The following is a 19,251-nucleotide window of genomic DNA, read 5'->3' as shown; positions in this document are numbered from 1 at the left end:
CGCACGTGGGACACACACGTATTGCCACACGACTCCCAGTTACAATCCTGAGTGGGGATTTAACCCTTCAAGCCCCAGCACTGGTGGACACGGGGTCACAAGGGAATCTGCTGGATAGCAGATGGGCTAGGAAAGCAGGGCTCCCTCTGGTGGCGCTTCCTTCACCATTGCAGGTGCGGGCACTAGATGGCACCCTTCTCCCTTTAATCACACACAAGACACAACCAGTAACTCTGGTAGTGTCTGGGAATCATCGGGAGGAGATCGAGTTTTTTGTGACTCTTTCTACCTCCCGCATGATTTTGGGCTTCCCTTGGATGTTGAAACACAATCCCCAGATTGATTGGCCGTCTGGGGTGGTGGTTCAGTGGAGCGAAACCTGCCATCGGGTGTGTTTAGGATCCTCGGTTCCTCCCGGTTTACAAGCTAAGGAGGAGGTCAAAGTCCCTCCCAATCTGACAGCGGTGCCGGTTGAGTACCACGATCTTGCTGACGTCTTCAGCAAGGATCTGGCACTCACCCTTCCTCCGCACCGTCCGTACGATTGTGCCATTGATTTGATACCAGGCGTGGAGTTCCCGTCCAGCAGGCTGTACAACCTCTCACGACCTGAACGCGAATCAATGGAGACCTACATCCGGGACTCATTAGCTGCCGGGTTGATCCAAAATTCCACCTCCCCGATGGGTGCAGGTTTCTTTTTTGTGGGCAAGAAAGATGGCGGACTCCGTCCATGCATCGATTACAGGGGGCTGAATGAGATTACGGTTCGCAATCGATACCCGTTGCCCTTGTTGGATTCCGTGTTCACCCCCCTGCATGGAGCCAAAATCTTTACAAAATTGGATCTTCGGAATGCGTATCACCTGGTTCGGGTCCAGAAGGGAGACAAATGGAAGATGGCATTTAACACCCCGTTAGGTCACTTTGAGTACCTGGTCATGCCGTTCGGCCTCACTAACGCCCCCGCAACGTTCCAAGCTTTGGTAAACGATGTCTTGCGGGACTTCCTGCACCGATTCGTCTTCATATATCTGGATGATATTCTCATCTTTTCCCCGGACCCTGAGACTCATGTCCAGCATGTACGTCAGGTCCTGCAGCGGTTGTTGGAGAACCGGCTGTTTGTGAAGGGCGAGAAGTGTGAGTTTCACCGCACTTCTTTGTCCTTCCTGGGGTTTATCATCTCCTCTAACTCCGTCGCCCCTGATCCGGACAAGGTTGCGGCGGTGAGAGATTGGCCCCAACCTACAAGCCGGAGGAAGCTGCAACAGTTCCTCGGCTTTGCAAATTTCTACAGGAGGTTCATAAAGGGCTATAGCCAGGTAGTTAGCCCCCTGACAGCCCTGACCTCTCCTAAAGTCCCCTTCACCTGGTCGGATCGGTGCAAAGCCGCATTCAAGGAGTTGAAACGACGGTTCTCGACTGCACCAGTGCTGGTGCAGCCCGACCTTAGCCGCCAGTTTGTGGTCGAAGTGGACGCCTCTGACTCAGGGATAGGAGCCGTGCTATCCCAGAGCGGAGAGACCGATAAGGTCCTTCACCCGTGTGCCTATTTTTCCCACAGGTTGACCCCAGCTGAACGGAACTATGACGTCGGCAATCGAGAACTCCTTGCGGTGAAAGAGGCTCTTGAGGAGTGGAGACACCTGTTGGAGGGAGCGTCTGTGCCGTTCACGGTTTTCACTGACCATCGGAACCTGGAGTATATCAGGACCGCCAGGCGGCTGAACCCCAGGCAAGCCCGCTGGTCACTGTTCTTCGGGCGTTTTGACTTCCGGATCACCTACCGCCCTGGGACCAAGAACCAGAGATCGGATGCCTTGTCCCGGGTGCATGAAAATGATGTCAAGACTGAGCTGTCGGATCCATCGGAGCCCATCATTCCGGAGTCCACTATCGTGGCCACCCTCACCTGGGACGTGGAGAAGACCGTCCGGGAGGCCCTGGCACGGAGCCCGGACCCCGGAACAGGGCCGAAGAACAGACTCTACGTCCCACCAGAGGCAAGAGCTGCTGTCTTGGATTTCTGTCACGGTTCTAAGCTCTCCTCTCATCCGGGGGTGCGAAGGACCGTGGCAGTGGTCCGGCAGCGCTTCTGGTGGGCGTCCCTGGAGACCGACGTCCGGGAATATATCCAGGCCTGCACCACCTGTGCCAGGGGCAAGGCAGACCACCAGAAGGCACAGGGACTTCTTCAGCCACTTCCTGTGCCTCATCGCCCCTGGTCCCACATCGGTCTGGATTTTGTCACGGGCCTCCCGCCGTTCCAGGGCATGACAACCATCTTCACGATAGTGGACCGATTCTCCAAGGCGGCCCACTTCGTGGCCCTCCCGAAGCTCCCCACGGCCCAGGAGACTGCAAACCTCCTGGTCCACCACGTCGTCCGTCTGCATGGGATACCTACCGACATCGTCTCTGATCGTGGTCCCCAGTTTTCCTCACACGTCTGGAGGAGCTTCTGCCGGGAACTGGGGGCCACTGTGAGCCTCTCGTCCGGGTATCACCCGCAGACCAATGGACAGGCAGAACGGGCCAATCAGGAATTGGAGCAAGCCCTGCGCTGTGTGACGTCCGCCCACCCGACGGCCTGGAGTGAACATCTGGCCTGGATCGAGTACGCACATAACAGCCAGGTGTCCTCTGCCACCGGCCTCTCCCCATTTGAGGTGTGTTTGGGGTATCAGCCCCCATTGTTTCCCGTGGTGGAGGGAGAGGTCGGTGTGCCCTCGGTCCAGGCCCACCTGCGGAAATGCCGTCGGGTGTGGCGCTCCGCCCGTTCTGCCTTGTTAAAGGCCCGGATGAGGGCGAAGACCCATGCAGACCGCTGGCGGTCCCCGGCCCCTGCTTACCAGCCCGGGCAGGAGGTGTGGCTATACACAAAGGACATCCCCCTCCAGGTGGACTCTCCAAAGCTCAAGGACAGGTACATTGGACCGTATGAAATCCTCAAAATCCTCAGTCCTGAAGCTCCGACTCCCAGCTTCACTGCGGATCCACCCGGTTTTTCACGTGTCAAGAATCAAACCCCACCACACCTCACCCCTCTGTGCTCCCGGACCGGCACCGCCTCCTGCCCGGATCATCGACGGGGAGCCGGCTTGGACAGTGCGCTGGCTCCTGGATGTCCGTCGGATGGGCCGGGGGTTCCAGTATTTGGTGGACTGGGAGGGGTATGGACCCGAAGAACGCTCCTGGGTGAAGAGGAGCTTCATCCTGGACCCGGCCCTCCTGGCCGATTTCGACCGGCGTCACCCGGACAAGCCTGGTCGGGCGCCAGGAGGCGCCCGTTGAGGGGGGGGTCCTGTTGTGTGGGCCGCCAGAAGAGGAGGTACTGCTGGCCCACCACCAGAGGGCGCCCTGCCTGAAGTGCGGGCTTCAGGCACGAGAGGGCGCTGCCGCCACAGACACAGCCGGGGGTGACAGCTGTCACTCATTATCTCTTGACAGCTGTCACCCATCTACACTTCATCATCCCACTCCATAAAGACCGGACGTCATCTCCACCTCGTTGCCAAGATATCGTCTACCTTAGGAGGTAACCTTCTCAGCCTGCATATCCAGATAAGTGGTTACTCAGACACTGCACGAGTGTGTGTTAGAGGTGGAGGTGGAATTCCCACATCTGATTGTCTCTGCTCCTTGCCAGCAGTACCAGATCCGACACGCGGAGACAGTGGCCACCTGGGGTGTTCGGGATTTGGCGGCTCCAGTATTCTCCAGGTTCGGTGGCGGAGGAAATCGTGTGGTTCCGGTTCTTCTCAGGACAGACGTCCTCTAGCCTCGAGCCTGCCCACACGTCACCTTTACTAATTGACTATTGTACATATTCTGTAATCTGCTGTGTTTGGTTGTGCTTTTCACAACAGTAAAGTGTTCATATTTGACTCTCTCATTGTCCGTTCATTTACGCCCCCTGTTGTGGGTCCGTGTCACTACACTTTCACAACACCGGGACCTTCATCCCGCTACATATCTCCCCACCATTTTTGACTTCGTCCCAAAGTCAGGTGCATTTAAGCATGTTCTGTGACTACCCACATCCTGCCAACAATGCCAATTGTGACCGTAGGACCTTTGTGGCTGGGACGGCGGTGGGATCGAACCCCACATGGCTCGCACTAAAGACCGTTCCTCTACCAGGTCAGCCAAAGGGGAATTCCCCGTTAGCCAAGCTAGTGGGAACATCTTTTCAATCAGGACCCGGGACCTTCATCCCGCTACATATCTCCCCACCATTTTTGACTTCATCCCAAAGTCAGATGCATTTAAGCATGTTCTGTGACTACCCACATCCTGCCAACAATGCCAATTGTGACCGTAGGACCTTTGTGGCTGAGACGGCGGTGGGATCGAACCCCAGAGGGCTCACACTAAAGACCGTTCCTCTACCAGGTCAGCCAAAGGGGAATTCCCCATTAGCCAAGCTAGCGGGAACGTCTTTTCAATCAGGACCCGGGACCTTCATCTCGCTACACCTATGTGTAAACGCAGCATAAGACCTGATGAACATTTGTGTTACACCCGATAGAGTGTTTTAACATTTTTTTCAAAATAATGACGGAGTTCGAGGTACCTGTAAAAATCTTGTTGAGGCAAACCACATCTGTCTGAAATGGTTTTAAAATCTGAAAGTTCTCCATTATTGGCCGATAGGCACAGTACTGCTGTGAGACCTTGTCTGTCCCACTGAATGAACTCTCCACAGCAGGCTTAAAGTCTGGGTCATATATTGGCCACATTAAGATTCTGATTTCTTTCTGAATGTTAACTTGTTTTACTATACTGGGCCAAATATCTATAGAAGACCTAACCCACTGGCTCTGGTATCATATTGTTCGGCAGTCAGTGGACATTCTAGCAGGCTTTCTGTTTTGAAACATATTCTTGATTACACCAGAGTATGAGTGGCCTTATTGGTGCGGCTAAATACAAGTCTTTGAGCTTCGGTAAGCCCATCCCTCCACTGTGTTTCAGCAGCAGCAGAGTTCTGTATCTCACGCTAGGTGCTTTGCCATTCCAGGTGAACCAAGAAATCACCTTGTCCCACTCTCAAAAATGATTATCTGGGATATGAACGGGTAAGGACTGAAACAGGGAAAGTAACCTGGGCAAAATATTTGTTTTTATCACCATTATTCTGTTACCCAGATCCAGGGGCAGAGGGACCCATCTAACAAGGTCCTCTTTTATGTGTGGATTAATGGGCATGTAATTTTCAGAATACAGCTGAGATATGTGTTTTGTTAATGTCATACCAACATATTTCACAGAGGCAGAGTTAGTCCAGGAAAAATAAGGTTTGACCTCAAACAAATTGCAAAAGAATTTATTTTTTCACCAATACTTCAGAAGGACCATAGAAACAACATACTAAAAATCCTCTAAAATCCAAGTGGTGGAAGGGTGTCAAATTTAAGATTTTAAAAAATTACCACCAAATTACAATATAAGCCGAATATCACTTTTTAAAACTATGAATGGTAGTTATTTTGGTGTCTATAATTATGTTTTCATGTATGGGGTATCCATTAATAATAACTAAAATCCATCCAGGGTGGCAGCCATCTTTTATTTTTAAAATGGCCACTCATAAAGCTAAAAGTGGCTATTATTTTGTAAACGCGTGTACAATCATGTGTGGGATACATACAGAAATGATCTTGGTGTCTAAGTCATAGGTTTTCTGGTATGATGTGTTAACTTGTGACCATAATTCTCTACTCTGCTACCACACCAAAGTCACAACAACTAACCTGTACTTCAGACCAGAACCCAAACAGGGAGGAAAACATCCACCACGATGTTGGAATATTGCAGTCCACAAGAGAGCTGTGGGCCCACAGGTTTGCAAGAGCATCCTATTTGCACATGCCTTCCTTGGTTGTGACACGACATCTGCTGTCTATGGCCTGGGAAAAGGATCATCAGTGAAGCAGATTTCAGACAATGCACTTCTCAAAGCTCAGGCTGAAGTCTTCAACAATCCAGAGAGCACAAGAGAGGAGGTCATAGCTGCTGGAGAGACTGCTCTAGTCTGCCTGTACAAGGGTACTACAGGAGAGTCTCTGGACAAACTTTGATTCAAGAACTTTCACAAAAAGGTTGTTGTTAGCAAAGCATTTGTAGACCCCCAGGTGCTTCCACCTACATCAGCAGTTTCATAGCCTGAGGACATTTTGCCAAGTACAAGAGTGGTTGGGCAACAGAATGAAACTAGAAGAGTGGGGTTGGTAAGTGAGGAATGGACAATGCATGCCTGTTCTCTCAGATAGAGAAGTTGCCCCATCTGAGCTACTTGAAGTGATGAGGTGCAATTGTTCAACAGAGTGTTCTACAAGGAGGTGTGCCTGCAGGAAACAAGATATGGAATGTTCACCAGCATGTGGCCAGTGCCATGGTGTGTGCAGGAACACAAGCCAAGCATTTGACAATGATTCTGACACTTCTGATGAGTGATCTATGGGAAAACATTGTATATTACTGTACAGTAGCATGTGGCCAGTGCTATGATAATAATAATATGTTACTGATACTGCAGTTATAGAATAACCACAGTTTAACCAGTTAAACATTATCTTAGTAAAAAATCCTAGTTCTAAACCTTGAGTGTTTCAACTACTCATTGTATTTTTTGTTTGTAGAATTTGTTAATTTTGTACTCATATATATGTACAAGTGTATATAAACAGTATATTTCTCATTGCCATTGTTTGTTAAATTATTTTAAAATACAGTTAAGGCTGAAATAAAATATGGCTTTTTCTGTGCCATTCATCCATCTTATTTTATTAGATCATTATATATATATATATATATATATATATATATATATATATATATATATATATATATATATATATATAGTTCATTGTCCCTCTAAATTTCAGTTTTGATGACAAAGTCATTCCTGTATGCTGATGTATATTAACCTAACGCTTACTTTGGCGGCCATCTTGAAAAATCACAGATTTGAAGCCGTTCCACCACTTAGATTTTAGAGGATTTTTAATATGTCTTTTCTGAGGCCTTTCTGCACGTAGTGGTGATAGAGAAAATTCTTTTGCAATTTGTTTGAGGTTGACCCCTTTTTTTTTGCTAGGTTTCCTGGACTAAGTCCCAATTAGGGAATAACCCTGTTGTGTCTGATGATTTGCAAACGTTAATGCTGGATTTTATGGTTGCAAATTGAGTTTTATCGGCGACACAGAGGAGCCGGTGTAATATCTCCCAGTTCTTTATGTAATTTACTGCCCCTTTCCAAGAACCAAACCATTGTATTCCTCATTTTGGATGTATTAAAGGTCACAATGAAAACTGGACCGGGACCCTCACAGACAATTGCCCATCTTGTGATAGGCCCAGAAAATGGGTCATACAACCCTTTTTATACAATGTGGGTGTTTACAATGGGTGTGGTTTAGTCTCACATTTCTAATGTTACTCACTCTCACCAACAGGGGGAGATCTCCCTGTGTCTGAAACTTGGACATGTGATGGAAATGAAACTTAACTATGCTTAAACATTAACCAGATCCCAGAGACTTCCAATCAAATAGGAAAAGCAAATACTTGATAACTAACATAAAATAAGGACTTCGCACAGATGATATCTAACACCGGTAAAATGGATATTGGCTTCATCCCTCCATCAGTTTAGCTGGAGGGACGAAGCCTGTCTGAGTCCCAGGCTTCAAAGCTGCTGGCGAGCTGAGTTGTACTGCCTCCATTGTTTGTGAACTTCAATTGCGAGGTTGTTATAGAATCACACATGTTGGTTTTTGTAAAGGATGTCCTTTTTAGATATTGCTGCCTGAATAACAGCCATTTTGTGCTTGTGGTTCACAAACCTCATAATCAAAGTTCTTGGTGGTGCATCGTTGCCTCTCCTCGGCATGACGCGGTGCGTGCTCTCCTTTACTAGTGGACTCCACAGGGGGGACATGTCCAGCACCTCTGGTATTCAAGCTTCCAAAAACAAAGAGGGGTCTGGAACAAAGGCCCACCAACCCCAGGTTGTTCAGTCGCGACCTGGTCTCCAAGTCAATCATTTTCTCCTCCAGTACTTTATTTCTTTCTTTCAACGTGCGAACTGTCCCCTGTAACTCAGCGTGCTCATCCTCCACAGTTGACAATCATATCTCTGCTTGAGCTATTCCTTCAGTACAGTCTGCCAGGTCTTCTTAGTTTCTCCAACGGCAGCCAGGATCCCCGTCCAGTCTCACTGAAAACTCAGACTTTAAGCTGCTTATTGCTGACAGAATTTCTTCTTTAGCCCTGGTGAGTTCATTGTTATTTTGCCCCAGAGTGTCAGCATTGACGCTTACCTCAGGCCTAGCACTAGCCTTTCTGTTAACTTTATGCTTCATGCTGTGTGCCCCCAAACCATTCAGCTTCGCCTGTGTCTGTGTTTCCCGGATTCTTCGTTTGGCTTTGCTTGTTTTGGCATCTTCGCTTCTATTGAAAGTTTCCTGCACTCTCAGGAGAAGTTATGGTGTTATATATCAGGATTTACCCAGGATTTCAGCGGAGAAAAGCTTGACTTACTAGTATGTGGCCATAACCGGAAGTCCTGGTTTGAAATATTGTAAATGTTCTGTTTAATGTTGTCTGAGACTCTTCCAATAACCTGTTTAATAGGAATAATTTTTTCATATAAGTGATAATAAAACTGATATTTTAAAACAATATGAAATAGTAAGTAAGTCCCTTCAGATGCTCCCTTGTTTGCACCAGGGGTCACCACATCAGATCCAAGGTGGATCTGCATGTTGATTCTGGCACAATTTTTAAACATTTTTAATTTTTAAAAAATGTTTAAAAAACAATTTTTAAAAAGAATATATGGATTTGATTCATATGTTTTTACGTCAGCCAAGCTTGAACCTTCGTGCGCATGCGTGAGTTTTTTCACGCCTGTCGGTTGCGTCATTCGCCTGTGGGCAGGCTTTGAGTGAGCCCTGGTCCACCCCTTTCATCGTTTTTTCATTGCGAGGAAATGGCGGAATGATTTGGGCTTTGTTCCATCAGAATTTTTTCAGAAACTGTTAGAGACAGGCAGCTGGAAACCATTCGGAAAATTCACATGGCTTTCGGTGAAAATTTTATGGGCTTCACAGAGATTACGGAGTGTTACTACCGCTTTAAGGACGGCCCACAATGGCGCACGGCGCGCCGCGCACCAAGCCGCAATCCACAGGCAGAAACCACCATTTCATTTCTAAACGGATGGCTGTGTCGATCCGGGACCGTCGTGTGCAATTTCTCTGGTTATCACAAGAGCTGGACATCAGCCATTTTCTGGCAGATTTCACTTTTAACAAGAGATATTGTCATGGAAAGCCGCGCGGAGGCTTCGCGCATCACGACGGAGCCGCTGATGGAGCGAGACAAAGAACACCTCCGTTTTGGAGTGTCAGAGGACAAGTTGGGCCATGCCTATCTCGGCTTTCAGTGGCTTACCAATCGAGTGAGTATAAGAGAAATTGTGGCGAGCTGGGCATGTCCAAAGTATAATAATTCAAGTATAATAATTGTCCTTTTTATTAAAAAGGCTTCTTCTACCAGCACATTTCAGTGGTCCTGAATAATGGCTTTCAGTGGCTTACCAATCAAGTGAGTATAAGAGAAATTGTGGCGAGCTGGGCATGTCCAAAGTATAATAATTCAAATATAATAATTGTCCTTTTTATTAAAAAGTCTTCTTCTACCAGCACATTTCAGTGGTCCTGAATAATGGCCAGTATGACTAAGCAGCACTTCAGTATTTTCTTTTTAAATGACAGCAGGGGAACAGGTGGAACTGCCATTGTCTAACCTTATTTAAGGTTACACAAGCCTATAGTTTGTATTTTTGCACTTCTTATCCAGTCAAAGCTTCTAAAATTAGTCACCTAACATTCCCGGCAGTCTCTTAAAATGGCCTTGAGAGTAGTTGCGCCCTTGACAGCTGGCCTGGTTGGTGAGCCAAAGCTGAACTCCTGATTATCAGTGACGTTTCCTCCATCTCCACCTGCTGTGCTGCCACAGAGGATGATTTAAAACGCCTACATGCACCTGTTCAGTGTCCAGCACTCAGAGATTACTGTCAGCTGAAACGTAGGTAATGTGTTCGTATCCAAGGACTGCTCTGATTGGTGTGTCCAGCACATATTGAGCAATAAGCTTTTGGTTGAAGTGTTGAAGTCTCACAGGACATGCTGGAATCCGAAAAATGATGCCCACCTCTTCCACCATTCGGAAGATTCAGACGGCTTTCGGTGGCTTTTCACTCGTGTGACTATCCGAGAAATTGTGGAAGAGGTGAGCATGTCACAACATGTCCTGTGAGGCTTCAACACGGTGGTGCTTTTGCTCCATCAGCTTCGTGCCGAAGCCGACGGCATGAATTTCACTGCAACTCTTTTCATGGCCAAATCTTCAGTCACAGTGGAATTTGCTGAAAAAGTGCTGACGTCCACCTCTTCTGCAATTTCTCGGATAGTCACGACGGTCCCGCATCACCACAGCGTTCACTTTGGAAATGATCTGGTCATTTCAGCATGTTGATGGCTGACCGGAGCGTGGCTCGCTCTCCACCGTTGTGCGGACGTCTTTAAACCGGTTGTATCGCTCCTTAATCTGTGTGATGCCCATAGGATCGTCACCGAAAGCCGTTTGAATAATCCGAATGGTTTCCACCTGACTGTTGCCCAGTTTCTGGCAAAATTTGATGCAATGCTGCTCCAGTTGTTCCGTCTTTTTCCTTGGAAGGAAAAAACGCTGAGCGCACGACACACACCTCACACAAAGGCTGCTTACCAGGAAATTATGCAATCGACAGGCGTGAAAAAATCCACGCATGCGCACGAAGGTTCAAGGTTGGCTCATGCAAGCACATGTGATTCAAATCCATCAGGTTTTTGAAAAAAATAAAAAGGTCCCATACTCTTCTAACAGACCTCGTATTTTAAAATCTCTGCCTAATACCTTGTATTGATTGATATTGCAATGTTTTGCTTTATGTTTATATGTACATGATGGGCATCATGGCGGTGTAAGCAATTAGCATGCATGCATTCCAAAGCATTAATAAATGGAATAGTTTTGACTGTGTTGAATGCTTGGTTTACAAAGTAAATGTCAAACAATGCCGATGTCCATTGGATTTTACGGCATGTGACATATGTTACCCTGTAACGGGACAACTGAGCATGACACATGGTGCAAACTATTCCTTTTTAAAACCCTATTAACCAATAATTTGCATCACATTTTTCAAAAATTTGAGCAACTTCAACATTTGACCCCTGTACAAACTGAAATTGACCTTTGTCACCATTCTTGCTGTTTTTGCCCAATAACTCCATAACATTCAGTCATAGATAATCCAAATTATGCCTTTTTGGAATATTTATGATCAGAAAAATAGTGTGTAATACTTTTCAGTATGATTGGAGCATTTTTAAATTTTGACCCCTGTGTAATTCTTTATTGACCACCACTACCTGGCTGTCATATTGGATTTTCAAGTGGCCAGCACTTTTTCCTCAAACACTGATTTATGAACATTCATGCCAAATCTGTTGCTTGTATCACCAAGTGAACAATTCTGGCCAAAAGTCATACTTATCTGCTCCACTACAAGTACCATTTTCAGTGCCGTGTTCTTAGGAAAATTCTCTACCAAGCTAACTTTCCTCTTTATTTAATAATTTGTTTTTAAGCAAAACATCACACTCTGCAGTCGAATTATAGTCATTTACACAGTATTTGGCCAATTAAACAATTTTTGCAATTTTGCCTCTGTACACCACCACATTGAAGTTGAAATTAAACAATATGTGCTTGAAGTGTAGACCTTCAACTTTAATTCAAGGGATTTACCAAAAATACTGCATTAATTGTTTTGGAATTATGGCTATACACAGTCCCTTCATGTTAGAAGAACTAAACAACAAACGTTAATAGGGACATATTAAAATTTGTTGTTTAGTTCTTCTGTTTTTCTTTTAAGTAAACTGCTGGACATTATGGACGATGGCAGTCACCCCCTGCACACTGTCATCAGGAACCAGAGGAGCCTCTTCAGCCAAAGACTGCTCCTTCACAAGTGCAGGACCAACAGACTGAAAAACTCCTTTGTCCCTCTGTACAACTCCTCACTCAGGGGGAGGAGGGGTAACAGGAAGACAGAGGATGGGAAGGAGAGGAACAGTAGTAGCCAGTAAACCATTATTGATCAGTGTGTCTGGTATTCATATTGTATATTTGTATTTATATTTGAAAACTTTTTCTTTTTTCACTTTTGATACTCTGTGTGCTTCTTACCCCGTGTGCTGCTATACAAAGCTGCTGGAACCTCAGTTTTCCTGAGGAAGTCTTCCCAAGGGATCAGTAAAGTTCTGTCAAATCTAATCTCATTAAATTCTGTTTCTTATATTTGATTTATTCTCCCAATTTTCCACTTTAATATTAATCTTTAATTGTGGAGCTTTTTCAAATATTTTCTTCCTTTGTTTGATTTACTGAAAGATAATTAGGCAGTGAACTATTCAGGTGATCAAACAACAAAAATTAAAGTAACATGGTTTATTAGCATTTGTATAAAGAAAATATTTGCCAGCAATAGGTCATGTGATAGAGCAAGTTGTTCATAAACTGCAAGGTTAGTAGACTGACATGGGGCTACTTCTATATGCCACAGTGTCCTTGAGCAAGAGATGATACCCAAACTGCTCCCGGGCCTAATCTGATTAAAAACTGCAGAGGGTTTAGTGTGAGAAAGAGCATCTGGCTTGCAACATGTAGGCCAAAGTTATAAAAGCACGCTAACCCCATATAGAAGGAATAAAAGAGGAAATTTAAAGATATTCATATGTACCATATATTTGTGTTTAGTTTTGTTTTTAATTTCTCATCATGAATGTTTCAAATGAGTTGAAGTAGTGTTACAAATGCTTGCAAAAATCTTCAAACTATTAAATTCATTGCACTGAATTTAAGAACATTTCACACAAGCAGCTGTGCCACCAGATGCAGTCTTTGGAAAAGGAGGAAACTGACAAGCAAGCTCATTTCAAGTGGCTCCTGATTTCCATCATGCATGTGATTATTCTGAGGTTTATTGCCAAAGCCTGGGAATAATTCCTATTTAATTCTGTTTAAATGGTCAGATATAGTCAGTTGCTTTAATGCAATTTTCATTTCATAACAAAAAACTTGTTACTTTCGATAAGTTCCAGTTGACTTTAATGCCATGTTTCATGTTGTAGCGCTACTGTAACCGTTAATGTTACCAGCAACAACCAAAACCTTTGTCACCGAGCCCAAAATAAAACTTGTGTCTGATCATGATCCAGGCAGATGGCAGTTATCAGGGCAAGGGTCAAATATCAGATTGCTGTAGCCCTCACAGTCATCCTACCCACGAGGAGTAGTACCTACTTCTGGGTTTCCCAAACTGTGGTACGCGTGGATTGTCGCTATGGGGTGCACAAAAGCAATTCTGTAATGGTGGAAATAAAAATAATATATAACTAAATCTAAACTGTTTAAATTACTTATTATAAATGTCATAAATTACCTTAAAATTTCTATTCACTGCAATACAGTAATTGCATATGCTTGCTAACCAAATATGCAACTGCCTTGTGTGGTGTTACTGTATATACATTTTGGATGTACATTATCCAGCTTTCTAGTGGTCAGTATTGGTAGCTAGCTTAGCCTGTGGCTAACCAAAATGTTCATATCTTGGTTAAAGCTGTGACAGAAGTGACAATGCCGACGTTTACTTTCATGTGGCTGAATTGATATGGTCTAATTTTCATTGCAAAGTAGAAACTAATGAATTAGTGAATGAGTGTACTTACTTGTTGCTTTTGTTTGAAGGGCATAATCCTTTTTTGGGGGGCAAGTTGTTTGTTGCCTTCTTGAGCACATGGACATATCCATGCCCATGCGTTAACTTCACATTACTTTGTATTCTTTTGCACTTCCACTACAAGTCTATAATACATAAGTGTGTATAAATATCCACAACAGTTATATAAATGTATTGGCCTATGGTTCTACTTGAAAAACATAAGCTCAAACTCATTTGCACGCTAAGAAAAATATGAAATAAACTGACGGTAAACTAGCTACAAATTGAAATGATGAACTACAAATGTGAATTTATTCATTTTAATCTGTGTAAACTGAACTTTGAGCTCGTTCTTGTGAAGTGTGACCTTGCACAACACTAGAACACAGGTTACTGTTATGTGGGAGGAGTGCACTTAGTATATACAGTAGTGTTTAGAATAATAGTAGTGCTGTGTGACTAAAAAGATTAATCCAGGTTTTGAGTATATTTCTTGTTACATGGGAAACAAGGTACCAGTAGATTCAGTAGATTCTCACAAATCCAACAAGACCAAGCATTCATGATATGCACACTCTTAAGGCTATGAAATTGGGCTATTAGTAAAAAAAAAAAGTAGAAAAGGGGGTGTTCACAATAATAGTAGTGTGGCGTCAGTGAGTCTGTCAGTTTTGTGGAACAAACAGGTGTGAATCAGGTCCCCTATTTAAGGATGAAGCCAGCACCTGTTGAACATGCTTTTCTCTTTGAAAGCCTGAGGAAAATGGGACGTTCAAGACATTGTTCAGAAGAACAGCGTAGTTTGATTAAAAAGTTGATTGGAGAGGGGAAAACTTATATGCAGGTGCAAAAAATTATAGGCTGTTCATCTACAATGATCTCCAATGCTTTAAAATGGACAAAAAAAAACAGACGCGTGGAAGAAAACGGAAAACAACCATCAAAATGGATAGGAGAATAACCAGAATGGCAAAGGCTCACCCATTGATCAGCTCCAGGATGATCAAAGACAGTCTGGAGTTACCTGTAAGTGCTGTGACAGTTAGAAGACGCCTGTGTGAAGCTAATTTATTTGCAAGAATCCCCCGCAAAGTCCCTCTGTTTGTTGGGGAAAGTGTAGTGACACGGACCCACAACAGGGGGCGCAAATGAACGGTCAATAGATGAGCCAAAAGGTAACAATTTAATGTTGTGAATGTGCACAACGATTATACAGACAATCACAGAATCTGATAGCAGTCAATACACCAAGGTGACGTGTGGGCAGGCTCGAAGATAGAAGACGTCTGTCCTGAGAAGTGCCGGGACCACACGATTTCCACCGCCACAGAACCTGGTGAATACTGGAGCCGCCAAGTCCAGAATTCCCAGGTGATCACCGTCCCCGACTGTTGGATCTGGTACTGCTGGCGAGGAGCACAAACAGTGAGATGTGGGTGTGTGCACACCCAGTAACAAAAACAGTTAGAAGGTGGAAAGTCACCTCCACCTCTAATCACACACTCGTGCAGCTCCTGTTAAGCCACTTATCTGGTTTGGGTGTGAAGCGAAGCCGTCGCTGTTCACACCAAACGCCAATCCCGCAGATAAGGCACACCACAGGAAAACGGCTGCAAAAGAGTTCAGACTTATGACACAGTTTTGGATACAGCAGAGGATTACCTTCACAGGTAGATGATATCTCGGCAACGAGGTGGAGATGACGTCCGGTCTTTATAGAGTGAGATGATGTAGTGTAGATGGGTGACAGCTGTCAAGAGATAATGAGTGACAGCTGTCACCCCCAGCTGTGTCCATGGCGGCAGCGCCGTCTCGTGCCTGAAGCCCGCACTTCAGGCAGGGCACCCTCTGGTGGTGGGCCAGCAGTACCTCCTCTTCTAGCGGCCCGCACAACAGGACCCCCCCCCCTCAACGGGCGCCTCCTGGCGCCCAACCAGGCTTGTCCGGGTGACGGCGGTAGAAATCGGCCAGGAGGGCCGGATCCAGGATGAAGCTCCTCTTCACCCAGGAGCGTTCTTTGGGTCCATACCCCTCCCAGTCCACCCAAATACTGGAACCCCTGGCCCATCCGACGGACGTCCAGGAGCCGGCGCACCGTCCAAGCCGGCTCCCCGTCGATGATCCGGGCAGGAGGCGGCGCCGGTCCGGGAGCACAGAGGGGTGAGGTTTGATCCTTGACACATGAAAGACCGGGTGGACCCGCAGTGAAGCCGGGAGTTGGAGCTTCACTGCGGCAGGACTGAGGATTTTGAGGATCTTGTATGGCCCAATATACCTGTCCTTGAGTTTCGGGGAGTCCACCTGGAGGGGGATGTCCTTCGTGGAAAGCCACACCTTCTGCCCGGGCTGGTAAGCAGGGGCCGGGGATTGCCGGCGGTCTGCATGGGTCTTCGCCCTCGTCCGGGCCTTCAACAAGGCAGAACGGGCGGAGCGCCACACCCGACGGCACTTCCGCAGGTGGGCCTGGACCGAGGGCACACCGACCTCTCCCTCCACCACGGGAAACAATGGGGGCTGATACCCCAAACACACCTCAAATGGGGAGAGGCCGGTGGCAGAGGACACCTGGCTGTTATGCGCATATTCGATCCAGGCCAGATGTTCACTCCAGGCCGTCGGGTGTGCGGACGTCACACAGCGCAGGGCTTGCTCCAATTCTTGATTGGCCCGTTCTGCCTGTCCACTGGTCTGCGGGTGATACCCGGACGAGAGGCTCACAGTGGCCCCCAGTTCCCGGCAGAAGCTCCTCCAGACATGTGAGGAGAACTGGGGACCACGATCAGAGACGATGTCGGTAGGTATCCCATGCAGACGGACGACGTGGTGGACCATGAGGTCTGCAGTCTCCTGGGCCGTGGGGAGCTTCGGGAGTGCCACGAAGTGGGCCGCCTTGGAGAACCGGTCCACTATCGTGAAGATGGTCGTCATGCCCTGGGACGGCGGGAGGCCCGTGACAAAATCCAGACCGATGTGGGACCAGGGGCGATGAGGCACAGGAAGTGGCTGAAGAAGTCCCTGTGCCTTCTGATGGTCTGCCTTGCCCCTGGCACAGGTGGTGCAGGCCTGGATATATTCCCGGACGTCGGCCTCCAGGGACGCCCACCAGAAGCGCTGCCGGACCACTGCCACGGTCCTTCGCACCCCCGGATGACAGGAGAGCTTAGAACCGTGACAGAAATCCAAGACAGCAGCTCTTGCCTCTTGTGGGACGTAGAGTCTGTTCTTCGGCCCTGTTCCGGGGTCCGGGCTCCGTGCCAGGGCCTCCCGGACGGTCTTCTCCACGTCCCAGGTGAGGGTGGCCACGATAGCGGACTCCGGAATGATGGGCTCCGGTGGATCCGACAGCTCAGTCTTGACTTCGTCTTCATGCACCCGGGACAATGCATCCGATCTCTGGTTCTTGGTCCCGGGGCGGTAGGTGATTTGGAAGTCAAAACGCCCGAAGAACAGTGACCAGCGGGCTTGCCTGGGGTTCAGCCGCTTGGCGGTCCTGATATACTCCAGGTTCCGATGGTCAGTGAAAACTGTGAAAGGCACAGACGCTCCCTCCAACAGGTGTCTCCACTCCTCAAGAGCCTCTTTCACCGCAAGGAGTTCTCGATTGCTGACGTCATAGTTCCGTTCAGCTGGGGTCAACCTGCGAGAAAAGTAGGCACACGGGTGAAGAACCTTATCAGTCTCTGCGCTCTGGGATAGCACGGCTCCTATCCCTGAGAACTGGTGCAGACGAGAACCGGCGTTTCAACTCCTTGAACGCGGCTTCGCACCGATCCGACCAGGTGAAGGGGACTTTTGGAGAGGTCAGGGCTGTCAGGGGGCTAACTACCTGACTGTAGCCCTTAAAGAACCTCCTGTAGAAATTTGCAAAGCCGAGGAACTGTTGCAGCTTCCTACGGCTTGTTGGTTGGGGCCGTAGGAAGCTGCCCTTCTCGCCCTTCACAAACAGCCGGTTCTCCAACAACCGCTGCAGGACCTGACGTACATGCTGGACATGAGTCTCAGGGTCCGGGGAAAAGATGAGTATGTCATCCAGATATACGAAGACGAATCGGTGCAGGAAGTCCCGCAAGACGTTGTTTACCAATGCTTGGAACGTCGCGGGGGCGTTAGTGAGGCCGAACGACATGACCAGGTACTCAAAATGACCTAATGGGGTGTTGAATGCCGTCTTCCATTCGTCTCCCTTCCGGATCCGAACCAGGTGGTACGCATTCCTAAGGTCCAGTTTGGTGAAAATTTGGGCTCCATGCAGGGGCGTGAACACTGAATCCAACAGGGGTAAAGGGTATCGATTACGAACCATTATGTCGTTCAGCCCCCTGTAATCAATGCATGGACAGAGTCCGCCATCTTTCTTGCCCACAAAAAAGAAACCTGCACCCATCGGGGAGGTGGAATTCCGGATCAACCCGGCAGCTAATGAGTCCCGGATGTAGGTCTCCATTGATTCGCGCTCAGGACGTGAGAGATTGTACAGCCTGCTGGACGGGAACTCAACGCCCGGGACCAAATCAATGGCACAATCGTACGGACGGTGCGGGGGAAGGGTGAGCGCCAGATCCTTGCTGAAGACGTCAGCAAGATCGTGGTACTCAACCGGCACCGCCGTCAGATTGGAAGGGACTTTAACCTCCTCATTAGCATTTACACCGGGAGGAACCGAGGATCCTAAACAATTCCGGTGGCAGGTTTCGCTCCACTGAGCCACAACCCCAGATGGCCAATCAATCCGGGGATTGTGTTTAATCATCCATGGGAAGCCCAAAATCATGCGGGAGGTAGAAGGAGTTACAAAAAACTCAATCTCCTCCCGGTGATTCCCAGACACCACCAGGGTTACAGGTAGTGTCTTGTGTGTGATAAAAGGGAGAAGAGTGCCATCTAGTGCTCGCACCCTCACTGGCGAAGAAAGCGCCACCAGAGGGAGCCCTACCTCCCTTGCCCATCTGCTATCCAGCAGATTCCCTTCTGACCCCGTGTCCACCAGTGCTGGGGCTTGAAGGGTTAAATCCCCGCTCAGGATTGTAACTGGGAGTCGTGTTGAAAGATGTGTATGACCCACGTGAATGTTTTGACCCCCCCTCAGCCCAGTCTCTAAGGGCGGGCATTTGTGTTTTGACTGTTTGAGGCAGTCTCTCTGTTGATGCTCACTCGAGCCGCAGACAAAGCACTCCCCGCAGACCAGCCTCCTCTGTCTGAATGTGGCCCTGCTCGTGTCCCTAGCATCGTCAGCAGGGGGAGCTGTAGCCACACGGAGCGCTGTGACTGTGGAGCGTGGGGAAGACGGCTCCCTTTCGGACCCGGGAGGAAGAGGGACGGCTTGTGCCTGACCACGCCCTTCGCCTCGCTCCCGTCGGCGTTCTTCTAACCGATTGTCCAATCGTATAACCAAATCGATAAGC

This window comes from Thalassophryne amazonica, chromosome 4 (genome assembly GCF_902500255.1).
Source record: "Thalassophryne amazonica chromosome 4, fThaAma1.1, whole genome shotgun sequence".
In the NCBI taxonomy this organism is placed as follows: Eukaryota; Metazoa; Chordata; class Actinopteri; order Batrachoidiformes; family Batrachoididae; genus Thalassophryne; species Thalassophryne amazonica.
Note: the sequence above shows the minus strand (reverse complement) of the source record.